This window comes from Pistacia vera, unplaced genomic scaffold, assembly GCF_008641045.1.
Source record: "Pistacia vera cultivar Batoury unplaced genomic scaffold, PisVer_v2 Contig738, whole genome shotgun sequence".
NCBI classification, from domain to species: Eukaryota; Viridiplantae; Streptophyta; class Magnoliopsida; order Sapindales; family Anacardiaceae; genus Pistacia; species Pistacia vera.
This window is the reverse complement of record NW_022196599.1, coordinates 627,166-639,788: the sequence shown is the minus strand read 5'-3', so window position 1 is coordinate 639,788 and position 12,623 is coordinate 627,166. Positions and strand designations below refer to the sequence as shown.

Genomic DNA, 12,623 nt, shown 5'->3' with positions numbered 1-12,623 from the left:
GATTTTGAAAATGTATGTCTATCTATACAGTTTATTCAAAGTTTTTTGGATTATTTTCTGATCATTGCCTTGTTTATTTAGCAGTTGAGAACATGACAACCCAATCAATTTATGGGGTACTATATCAAACAATATCAAAGTTGCTCCGGAAAAATTAATAGACATCTAGTAACAGATAAACACATTGATTGAAAAAGTGTTGACAACTTACTGGGTAATGGGATACGAAACGGTAGCAAACTATTTGTAGCACATTAAAGGAAAGCATAATGAATAGTTAACAATGGTTCGGCGGGCGGGTTTCCCAAAGATGTTGTGGTTTGGTGTGGAATTTAATCTAATTAGTAATGGAATGGAATTTTTTTTTGATATGTTATAGGAACAGTATTTAGATTGCTATTTGTCAAACATGTTTAATTATTTGAGATTCGCATAATCATTGGTGTTTAATATTTTTATTAAATATTGTTTATGTTTTATTGATCATTGTAATTTTGTGATCAATTTTTCTTTATAAGTTATTAAATATTTGGATCAATCTTAGATAATTGAGTGAGTTTTAACTTCCATTTTCAGATTAAATTAAAAAGCATTTAAATTTTTACATGTACAAAAAATTACATAAGAAACTTACTAAAAATTAACTTTCATATAGACTATTTGATAATCCACGTTACATCTATGACATGTGATATTTTCTGGTGATGTTGATCTGTCCCAATGTATCAGATTTTGATTCTCCTTGTTGCAAGTCCCAATATTTGTCTTTTAATGAGAATTGTGGCAGTTGGAGTCAGAGACTTGAATTCTTCCCTACAATATTTTAGTTTGTAGAAATGATTAGGTAGTTTTACTAATTTCATTAGAATTTGTAAATGTAATACACTGTATAGCTAGTAATTCTTTGAAAAAAATATATGATAAAATCCACTAAATAACTTTTATAAGCATATATACATAATGTAAAATCCGAAAATTCTAATTTTAATTCGTATAAATATATACACAAAATACTGATATACATTAGTAAGCACAAGGTAATCTTGAATAGTGTCGCCAAACTCTCGCCACTTCTTGACGTCCCACCCGATTGCAAATCATCTAGTACTTGCAAAACAGTAAAATAACAGAGTGAGCACTAATTGCTCAGTAAGTAAACCAAACTGCACGACTGTTCTTCCTCCGTTACTCATGTTCTGATTTTCCTTTTCTCACTTTATTTTTTGCTAATATTATTCATTCCTTTTTGTTATTCTGCATTCTTTTCTGATACTCTGATTTGCTAATTACCAATGTGCAAAGACAATGAATAAAACTATACATCATCGAGCACATAAAAATACTGAATCATGTAAGTAGCATAATACATATTCAGAATAATAAAACTTTCCTAAGAAAAGAACTTTCTTTTCTTTTCTATTTCTGTTTCTCTTATGTTGTATCTCTTTCTTTTCTTCTCAGTTTCTCTTTCTTTTCTTTCTTCTTTCTAGTTTGCCGATCGGACTAGGTTGATGCATGGATTTGGAACCCTGGCCATGTGAGTGGGTACAGTCCTCATCTACATGCACTACTCATGGACTGTACAAGTACTGTATCTCTCTGATGTGGCCGCTCGCTCGTGGCGGCGTGCATTTAAGTATACTCTACTGGGTACAGTCCTCATCCACATACACTACTCACAGACTGTACAAATACTATATCTCTCTGCTAATGCCACTCGCTCGTGGCAGCGTGCATATGGGCATCTCTATCACTCACGGGTTCCCCATCGCAAAAACCTTATATCATAATATATAATAGAAAGAGATACTATGCATATTTCAACATGAATTTCCAAGCTATGGAAATTCTACATTTGCATTCTTTAAAAAACATAAACTTCCATATATGAACATATATGAACATATCATTTCATCATGACCATTTTGTGGATGCATAATAAATTCATAGAAATATATCATCCTTAGGCTTGTTTATACATGCACAAGCTCATACTTAGGTGATATATAACATATTACACATAGCCTCCATGGTCATTCATTACATCAAATATATATGCTCATACAATCATTAAATAATCATAAATACAACTCATTCAAACATGCTTCACAACCCTTTAAGCATTATTTTCATACTTGGAATCAATTATAGATTATTAGACTACAAATAAACTAATAAAGTGGAAGCATTTTTGAGATAGTCATTCTGCACATGTCATATTCAAGAAGGCATATCTTGAGTTATACACCTCCGATTTCTATGATCTTGGTCTCATTTTAAAGCTTAGAGAAAGGACTACAACTTTTATTTTTATGACTCAACCCAGTTCGATAGCTAAGATGCCAAAAAATCACTTAGAAAGTCAGAGATTTGACAGGGCAACCTTGGTAACATGCCTACTTTAAGGCTTTTCCATACCTATTTACCTCCACTTACTCCCTAACCTTTCCTAACCATTCTTCCCTGTGAAAACAGGTTAAAAGATCAATAATATACATTCAAACTTCAAGTCTTGCCTTTCTCTAACCCTTTCCTCATTAGGGTTTAGCCAACTCATGCATGCACTTTCTCTTTGGATTTTCATCAAACACTTCATATGCACATGCAACTACCTTGTTGGCTACACTTCCACAACTCTCTAATTCAACCAAATTGTGAGCCAAAAACTCACTAATTATAGCATCAAACCTGTCCATTTTCAATAATTCTCTACACTTCAAAAATCTCAACACCAAATCTTCCACAACTTCACCAAATCTTCACATAACCATACACTACTTCTCATGGCTAGAATTAATACATCAATAAACATCAAAAACAGCCCACAATTCTCTTATACCATCACATATAAACATGCAAAAATTCATTCAACACAAGTTTTGCTCAAATTAAGGTTCAAATTAGGTTTACTTACCTTGAATATGTGAGATCATTTCCTTTTTGCTCTAAATCTCTTCCTCTTGGACCTAGATCATATAAAAACCATAAAAATTTAAAACTTTAAAGTTTAATCACATTCCTTTTGCTAGAATCTTACCTTAGGATGCTTTAGGATTGAAAATCTCCAAAAATCCAAACCAAATCCTATGATTTTCCTTTGAAATTTAGTGAAGGAAATTGAGAGAAAATGGGGTATAAGTGGTGTTAACAAGGGCTGAAGTATGTTAGGGTTTCTTCAAATAAAGTCTTATATCAAATAATATATGCATGTATTCCCATTTTGCCCTTGCATTTTCGCTAAAATTCCATCTATGTCCCTTAATCAATTAGCATAATGCCCTCATTTTTATTGCATTCTCTATAAAATTCTATCTCTTTTCACTCCCCACATTTTCAACTAAATTTGAGTGAAAAGACCATTTTACCCTTAATGAACTTTTAAGGAATTTTCTTCACATTGTCTAAGGTAACTTGAAAGAAATCCAACGAAGGGTATTAGGGCATAAGTAAAATTACGTACCTTGATGTGGGTGTTATAGTATACCTCTGTTGCATGTAAAGTAAGCAGAGCAATGGCAATGTGATATATTGCTTGTGCGGAAAACTCATATTTGTCAAACTTATGAATTGTGTGTGTGCACAAATGTTTTGCGTGCACACTAATTGTCAAATTTGAGTCTTGGCTTGTTTCGTTTAGAGTGTGTGTGCACAGCAGTTTGTGCTCTCACTCTTGATTCAGATATTTGCAACTCAGCACGAGTTGCATGATTGAAAAAGTGAAAAAAATATTGTTTATCTTTGTCTCTCACTTTTTAAGACCTTTTTACATGTGTCATAACACCCTTAAGTGGTCCTAGGGAATAAAGTACTTTTCCCAATTTGCTTTGTGGTCAAAACCAAAAAGAAGGAAAACTTTCCTTATTTGGACAAACATTGGTCAGTCCCTTATTGGCTGACTTGGCATTATATTGTTGAGCAAGAAATCCTTCATTATATAATACCCCTTCTTGCGTGTATGAATCTAACCTTTTGATATTTTATTGCATTGTACTCTGAAATACTTAGAGTATTCTTTCTCTTAAGGTTCAAAGGTTTATTTCCCTATTTTGTGCCAAAACCTCACCATATCAAACACGTTATTGATGGCTCTTGGAACGTGGTTCCTTTGCTAATGTTGGTGCGTGGCGTCAGTGCTTGAAGCTTGGTGGTTTACAAGCTATTCTCGGGTGTGTTCCCGGCATGAAGAAGATCCAAGGATTTGCTACATGTTAAGGATTCAGAGTGTCGTGCTAAGTGTAAAGTTGAACAGGGAGTTCTATTTACTATAACTTAGATAAGCTTTGAACAATATCTTGAAATGTGTTTTTAACTTAGTGAATTGTTTGATCTGGACAAGGTTCCATGGATGTAGGCTAAAAGTGGATTTAGCCAAACCATGTATATGGATGTGTTCTTTATTTTTCTGCACTTATGTTTGATGTGTTCAAATTGGAATTGCATAATCTACTTGGTAAATATTCCGCTGCACTTTAAAATGGGCACCTAAACGTTAAATAGAGTTCAACAACTCTAACAGCTTTCATGTTATATTTTTGGCAAACTGCAATCAGTAGTTGTAATCCCATATGTGTATCATGTTCGATGAAGAACAAATGTGTTCCAAGCAGTAGCAAAGCTTGTTTATTTTCTACTTCTACAAGTGTCTTCAGAATTGAAAGTCCCGCTGTTGTTATTGTTGGCAATTTGTGTTGTTATTTCGAAATGTCCCTTCTTTGTAATATTTGTTTTATGTTTGCTAGTTTGTTTAGAGATTTGCACCTATAAATTGTATGGTAAATAATGGTTTCGAAGCACAAGATTCGTAATAATTAAAAAAAAAAATCTATAGTCGAGAATCACAATACCATTACCTGTATGATTAAGCAATTAAGAATAAATAAGTGTGCCAAATATGACAGTTAAATATGGATTCTAAAATGCATTTTGGTTTTTGTGTATTAGAAACTATTAACAACTAAAGATGCACATGGTTCGGGACAATCATTTGTATGGTTAACCATTATTGTTATAAGACTCCAACGGAACAAACCACTGTCCTATTGTTATTAGTTGTATGTTTAATCATTTTGTATAATATCATTTTCTGTATGACTAAGAAAATAATGAAATCAATAGACTAATGAAATACGATGGTTTTAGTAAAACTTACGTTAACCGTATTAATTGTAAAGCGGTGTCGTCTTTGTTGGTTGCTTTTACAATGATTCGTTGTTATGGTAATTGTAACAGACATGTGGGTTGTTTTTTGGTTCTTTTGTAAGGAATCATGATGTTTTGGTGCTGTTTTTTGGGTGCAAGTATATGGAAATTATGTTGTTAATATGGTTTCTATGGTTTATATAGTTCGCGTGTGGGTAGCAAACAATTTTTTTTTTTTTTTTTTGTGTTTCAACTTCTTAAATAATGTTCTGTTAATTATTAATGAGAGTCAATGTTGTTATTTGAATCTGGTTTTAATAGTTTTGTAAATTAATGATGGTTGTATTAATCATTTAATGTTAAGTATTAATTAAATTTAAATGTAAATGGTCCGCATTCATCTAAATTTATATATAGGTATATTAAGTATTTGACACATTTGATTAGTATGAATTTTTTTAAACCAGTGGGAAACGGATAGTGTTTCATCAAAATAAATACCTGCTTTTATGAATTCTATTAATATCGTATAAATATCTGCATAAACAGTATCATTTATTTGATCAACACTTTAACAAAAGCAGTACATTAAGCGACATTAAATATCATAATACCAAATATCATCAAAATATCGAACACATCAACCAAAAAGTAAGTACATTAACCCATAATTAAACCCAAATTCTAATATTCTAATTTTTAATAGTAATGTCACATTAAAAATATCACATAATAGTACAATGCACCAATCAACAATAAATAAACATGGTGATTTAATAATAATGAATCTTATTGGCACAGTTTTAAAGGAAACGGTAATAAATATTTTGTTAAATATTCAAGTCAAAGATGTTGTGATGATGTGATAATATATTAATTAATATAAAATATTTATATGGTTCGGTATTGGTCTTGTTTAATTGTTTATGTTTTATTGAGTATCTTAGTTTCTTAATTAAAATTTTGTTGATTCACATCAGAACATATTTAGATTTGTTTTGTTTAATTAGGAATACAAAAGAAACAGATGGAATATGAATAAAGATGTTATAATAAATAAACATGGTTGTTTAAGAAGAATAAAATCTTATTGGCATACGTTTAATAGAAAGGATAATAAGAATAGATTGGAAAAGGTGGAAAAAATGTATATGCATGAAAATATGACATCGAATATCGATTGTTCGATTAGACCATATAATATTCAGGTAGTCTTCTCAACTTGCATGAGTTATTTAATAACATCTATCTACAATTGATATTAATAATTATATAAGTACAATTATTAATTTTATCTTAACATCTGGTCAATAACTTCTCTAAATTTGTCTTGGTATCACTTTAATATTGTTAGAGTTGGTGAACTCTATTTAACGTTTAGGTACCCATTTTTAAAGACGCAACGGAATGATTTACCAAGTTGTGTTAACACAGTCAGGTTTACAACAAATCAATAATAATTAAGCTGTAAATGTAAAGCACACCAACATATGCATGGTTCAGCTAAATCCACTTTTAGCTTGCATCCATGGGATCTCGTCCAAATCGAAGCAAATCCACTAATCAACAAACATTACAAGATATAATTTAAAGTTGATCTAAGATATAGTAAAAAGAACTCCATGTTCAACTTTACACTTAGCACCACACTCTGAATCTCTAATGTCTTGTTGCACCACAGATCTCTTCACACCAGGTTCACTCTAGGAAAATGCTTGAGCTCCACCCAAGCTTTAGTCGTTGAAGACACGCTCCAGCATCAGCAAAGGAACCATGTTCCAGCCGCCATTCAACAATGAAGATAAACAAAAAAGTTTCTAACACAAAACCATATAAAAGAACCTAACCAAGAATAACTCTCTGAATAGTTCAAAGCACCAACGAAATAGATATTTAGGTTCAAAAAGAAAAACAAACAAGGAAGAAGATGAACTTCCTTTTAGCTCAACAAAGATGAAGGATGATAAGTGTTTAGCACAAAAACATATGGGGAACCTTTAAGGAAAAAAACTCTCTGAAAGTTTCAGAGCACAAGGCAAAAACAAACATAAAGGTTAGTTCACAAATGAGCAAGAATGAAGAAGATATAGACCAATTTCGTTCTCCCCAATTCTTGCCAAGTCTGCAAACAAGGGCTGATATATATTGGTCCAAAAATGGAAAAGATTCCATCTATCTTTTGGGACCACAACCAAAAAAGGAAAAACCTTATTTCCCTGGACCACAAGAGGATATTGGGACACCTGTAGGTGGTCTTCATGACAGCACAATAGATGGACAAAAATATCTCCCCTGATAAAGATAAAAACCTAACTTGTGAAAAACGAGTCAGACATGTGATGTTAGCACAACAGAAAAGTGTGCGCACACACGAAATGAAAAAGCAAAAGGCATAAGCCTGACATAGTTGAACATGTGGAGGACAAAAAGAATCCCAACTTTTTGTTGGACCACAAACATATCTTTTCTCTTTCTTGGGGGACCACAGACAAGGCCTTTCAACCTTTTAGGATCACATAAGGAAATTGTGACACATGTAAAGTTAGGTCACACAAGAATATCATGAATCAAAATAAACTTGATAGGCAAGACAATAAAGAGAAAACACCACTTGGCAAAATGTGTCACCATAACATAAGTTTGACAAAAATATCAACAAATATTATGTAAATTATTTGTTTGTTTTTTGAGAATACAAAAGGTGCTTTGGGAAAACAAATAGATGTCTCATAATAAGTAAACACGTTGATTGAAAAAACGTTAATAACTTTTTGGATAAGAGGACACGAAACAGTAGTAAACTGTTTGTACAACATCCAAAAAAAAGCATAATAAATACTTTGTTAAGTATTCAAGTCAGAAACGTCATGATGATATTATAATATATTGGTTGGAGAGTGAAAAATGGTTCGACAACCATGCTCCAAATGAATGTTATCATGGGATTTAATTTGGTTGGTAATAGAATGGAAGTTTTTTTCGATGTGTGATAGGAATGCTTATTTATAGATTTTGTTAATTTGTGTTATAATATATTTAGATTGATGTTTGTCAAACATGTGTAGACAATCCAATGAGTTTTAACTTCTATTTTCAAAATAAATTAAAAAGCATTTAAATTTTTACATGTGTAATAAATCATATAAGGAACTTACTAAAAATTATATTTCATACATACTATATGGTAATCTACGTTACATCTTCGACACGTGATACTTTCTGGTGACATTGATCTGTCCCAATGTATACGATTTTGATTCTCTTTGTCTCAAGTCCAAAATATTCTCCTTTTAATGAGAATTGTCATGGTTGGAGTCATGGACTTGAATACTTCCCTGCAATTTTTCAGTTTGTGGAATTGATTGGTTAGTTCCACTAATTTCATCAGAATTTTTATACCTCTACTGTCGTGCATAGTATTAGAGCAACGGTAGTTTGATACATTGCTTGCTGATCATTTTGTTTGCAAGCTACAATGAGTAGTTGTAATCCTCTATTTCTATCATGTTCCATGAAGAACAAATGTGTTCCAAGCAATAGCAAAGCATGTTTATTTTTTGCTTCTGCAAGGATCTTCAGAATTGAAAGCCCTACCATTGTTATTGCTGGTAGTTTGTGTCGTTGTTTGAAGATGTTTCTTCTATGTAGGACTTTCTTTACGTTTGTTTGTTCATTTAGAGATTTGCACCTGTAAATTGTAAGGTAAAAAATGGTTTTCAAACACAAGATCCACAACAATTAAAAAAAAAAAAAAAAAGTGTTTTTCAAATACAAGATCCACAATAATAAAAAAAAAAAAAAAGTGTAAATAATGGTTTCAATAGTTGTTAAGCATAATATCATTACCTGTATGAACAAGAAATTAACAATAAAAAGGTGTGAAAAATATGGTTCAGTTAAATATTGATTCTAACATGTATTTTGGTTTTTAAGTATTAGAAAACTGTTAAGAACTAAAGACACGAGTGATTCGGCATAATCTATTTCAATTGTTGGGAGTCGAAATAGGATTTTTTGTATGATTAACAAAACAATGAAATCAACATATTAACGAAATATGATGATATTAGTAAAACTTACGTCAACCGTATTGCTTGAAGAGTGGTGTTGTTATTCTGAGTTGCTTTTGCAATGATTCGTTGCACAATTTGTGACGGTAATTGTAATAGATTTGTGGGTTGTGTTTTTTTTCTTTTGCAAGGAATCATGGTGTTTTCATGGCCTTTTTTTTTAATGTAAGTATATGGATATTATGATGTTATTATGGTCTTAGTGGTTTATATAATTTTTGTGTGGATACTGGATAGCGAACAGTTTTTTGTGTGCTTTGATTTGGTAGATAATATCATGTTAATTATTAATGAGAGTCCGTATTGTTATTTGAATTTCATTTTTAGTATTTTTGTAAATTAATGATTGTATTTTTATTTTGTTGAACATTAATTATTTGATTTTGTTATATATATCAGATATCGTTGTTTCATTGTTGTTTCTACCGAGAAAATTTGATTATTCTATTCAACGAATATAAACTTTTTTGGTCTTAATCATTTAATGTTAAGTATTAATTTATCTTAAATGTAAACAGTCTGCATTCATCTATATCTCTACATAGGTATATTAAGTATTTGATACATTTGATTAGTACGGATCTTTTCAAATTCATATAAATTAAATTAATGTATTGAATGATATTTTATGCATTCTACATGAATTATGTGGATATCTTATGCAGGTGTGCTGATGCTTTGAAACTTCTATGAGATAATTGGGCAACTGGTGAAATAGAAGAGGGTGCCTCTACTATAAGAAAATGGGAGGACCTGGACACTGACATATTGGTGAAAATCTTCCTGTCTTTTGATGTCTTGCAGTTGACTTCAGGGATTGCTCACGTTTGTAATTCATGGCGTTCAACTTGCTGTGATCCTCTACTTTGGAAAACTCTTGATTTGTCAATGCTGAGATCAAATTTCATCAAAATCCCATTAGAGCCATATGTTTACGTGGATGAGTGTTCTAATAAGACATTGACTCGTTTGTTGAAGATTTCATTGAGTCTTAGCTGGGGATACATACGAACCTTGATTTTTCACTTCAATTTGTATGTACGGGATGAATAATTTACCTATATTGCTGAAAGGTAATTTTTTTATGTTTCTATTTAAAACCATGCTAAAAGGTAATTTTTTTAATTCTCGCTATTTATTGACTGAGTCTTTGGCATTGTCTTTGATACCAGTGATTATCATCTTTAATTTTTCTTTTTCACACAATGAATTGGGAGATAACCCACCATATATTGTTGTCTACAGGTGCCCCCAGCTGAGGCGACTTGTTATGCCAGCTTGGAATAGAATAAAGAAGGATGTAATTTGCAAGGCCATTCATACATGGAGATGTCTTGAATCCCTAACAATGCCTAGTATAGCAAATCTCCCTTATCTTATAGAGAAAATAGCCATAAATTGCAAGAACTTCAGTGAACTCAAGGTCATGGGTCCTTTTGACGTTCTCTTTGCTTCTACGATAGCCAAATTTCTTCCAAATTTGAAGGTTTTGAGCTTGAGATGCTCAATGATAGTTAAGGATGCCCTAATGCTTATATTGGATGACCTACCAAACCTGGAAGTCCTCAACATATCACATTGCCTTCATATAGAAGGTCCACTACTTCCTCCACCGATGCCCGAAAAAATTATTAAGAAGCTAGATAAAATTATCTTGCAGAAGGCTGCTCGATTACGTGAGTTCTTAACATGTATTGAGCACTCGTGCATCATGTGCCAGCATACCCAAAGTGATAAAGGCTTTCCGAGGTGGTACAAGTATGAGGAAGGGCTACGGAAAATGGATGAGGCAAGGTCTCTTGCTCTTTGATTAGAACACTGTAGAGATTGTAATTTAGTGGTTAGAAACTATAGCCTATGTACCTCTTCTTTACATTTTGTTTTGCTTGTTTGTAATATCTACATAATATGTTGTTGAATAAGCATATATAGAATCGGTCCGTTGTGTTTTAAATTTTCATCCTCCTAACGCTTTCGTTTTAGGTCGTCAACATCGTAACACTTGCATGATGATCTTCTCCCATGGGAAAAGTATTATTTGTCTACATGATTATGTACATATGGTAAAATTTAACTTTCTCTTGCTTCAAGCTGATCTTTTGTTGTCAATTAATGTTATTTCAAAATGAAATGGTTTCAAAGTAATATGCAATTGAGAATTTTATCCATCAATTACGTCGTTACAATTAAATTATAAGGATTTCTCTATTTTCAATTTATTATACTTATATGTTTACATTTTTTCCACCTTGAATTGGAAATAATGTTTCCAATTCATGTTATTTTATGTATGGAATTATTATTGCTGATATTATTGAATTTGAAATTCTATTGATTTTGTAATCGTTAGTCTAAAATTCATTTCTATTATCAGATTAAGTATTTGATAGTGAAATTTTGAAGGAATTTTTAATTTGCCCTTCTTATATACTTATATGTTAAGTTTGCATATGTTGAAATGGCAATATTATAGTGACATTGTTCAACTGAAATGGTAATATTAAAGTTTTACAGTGAGTTGTCGTTTTGGCTTTGTAAAATTCGTAAGTGATGAAAAACGTTTTCGTTTAAAATGTTGTTGATATTTAAAGTAAATATGTGGATTTAATGTTCAATATTTTACTTGAAGTAAATTTTGGGATTTAGGGTTTTCTCTGTTAGTTTCGGCATTAAAGGTATTTGTCCTAGTCTGTTTGTCGCATTTTCCACATATGTCTTGTCTCGTTGACTGAAGTTGAGATAAGTAAAGTAAATTTACTTTAGTTATAATGACAATGTTGTTTTTTATTTTACATTGGTCTAATTAATTTGTCATCGATTTTAACTTTGATTAAAATACACATTATTCTTACGGAGTTTTGAGATTCGTTATTATAGTTATAAGAAGTTGTTGTTAGATGGTTGTGCTAATAAATTGTTGTGCTCAGGTTGTTTATTCGTTTCTTTGGCATTCATGTTGCAGATTATTTTCTCGGTAAATTTACTCCTGAAATTGGTATCTCTCTTATTACGATTTTGTTTGTTTTGCTCAGGTTGTTTATTTGTTTGTTCTGGTAGTTGTGTTGCAAATTATTGTCATGGTAAATCTACTGCTGAACTTGGTGTCTCTCTTATTACGATTTTGTTTGTTCTACTCAGGTTGTTTATTTGTTGTTCTGGTAGTCATCTTACAAATTATTTTCTCGGTAAATCTACTACTGGAATTGGTGTTTTTCTCATTACGATTTTGTTTATTATCTTGTTGTATTTAGTATATATTGTAATGCTATCGTTGTTTTATGAATTGATGTTATGAAATGCCACTGGTATAAATGCTTCAGAAGTTACCATCATTGTTATCATCTAATTATCTATTTATTTTTTGGAACACTTGCCAAGGTTTTGGTGTTCTTTGCAGTACTTATGAGATATTGT

The 12,623-nt window shown here is 31.5% G+C and overlaps 1 pseudogene; it reads left to right on the top strand.

The window, feature by feature from the left end:
• Window positions 1-8,380: 8,380 nt before the first annotated feature.
• Window positions 8,381-11,019, top strand: LOC116115393 (annotated as a pseudogene).
• The last annotated feature ends 1,604 nt before the right edge of the window (window positions 11,020-12,623 follow it).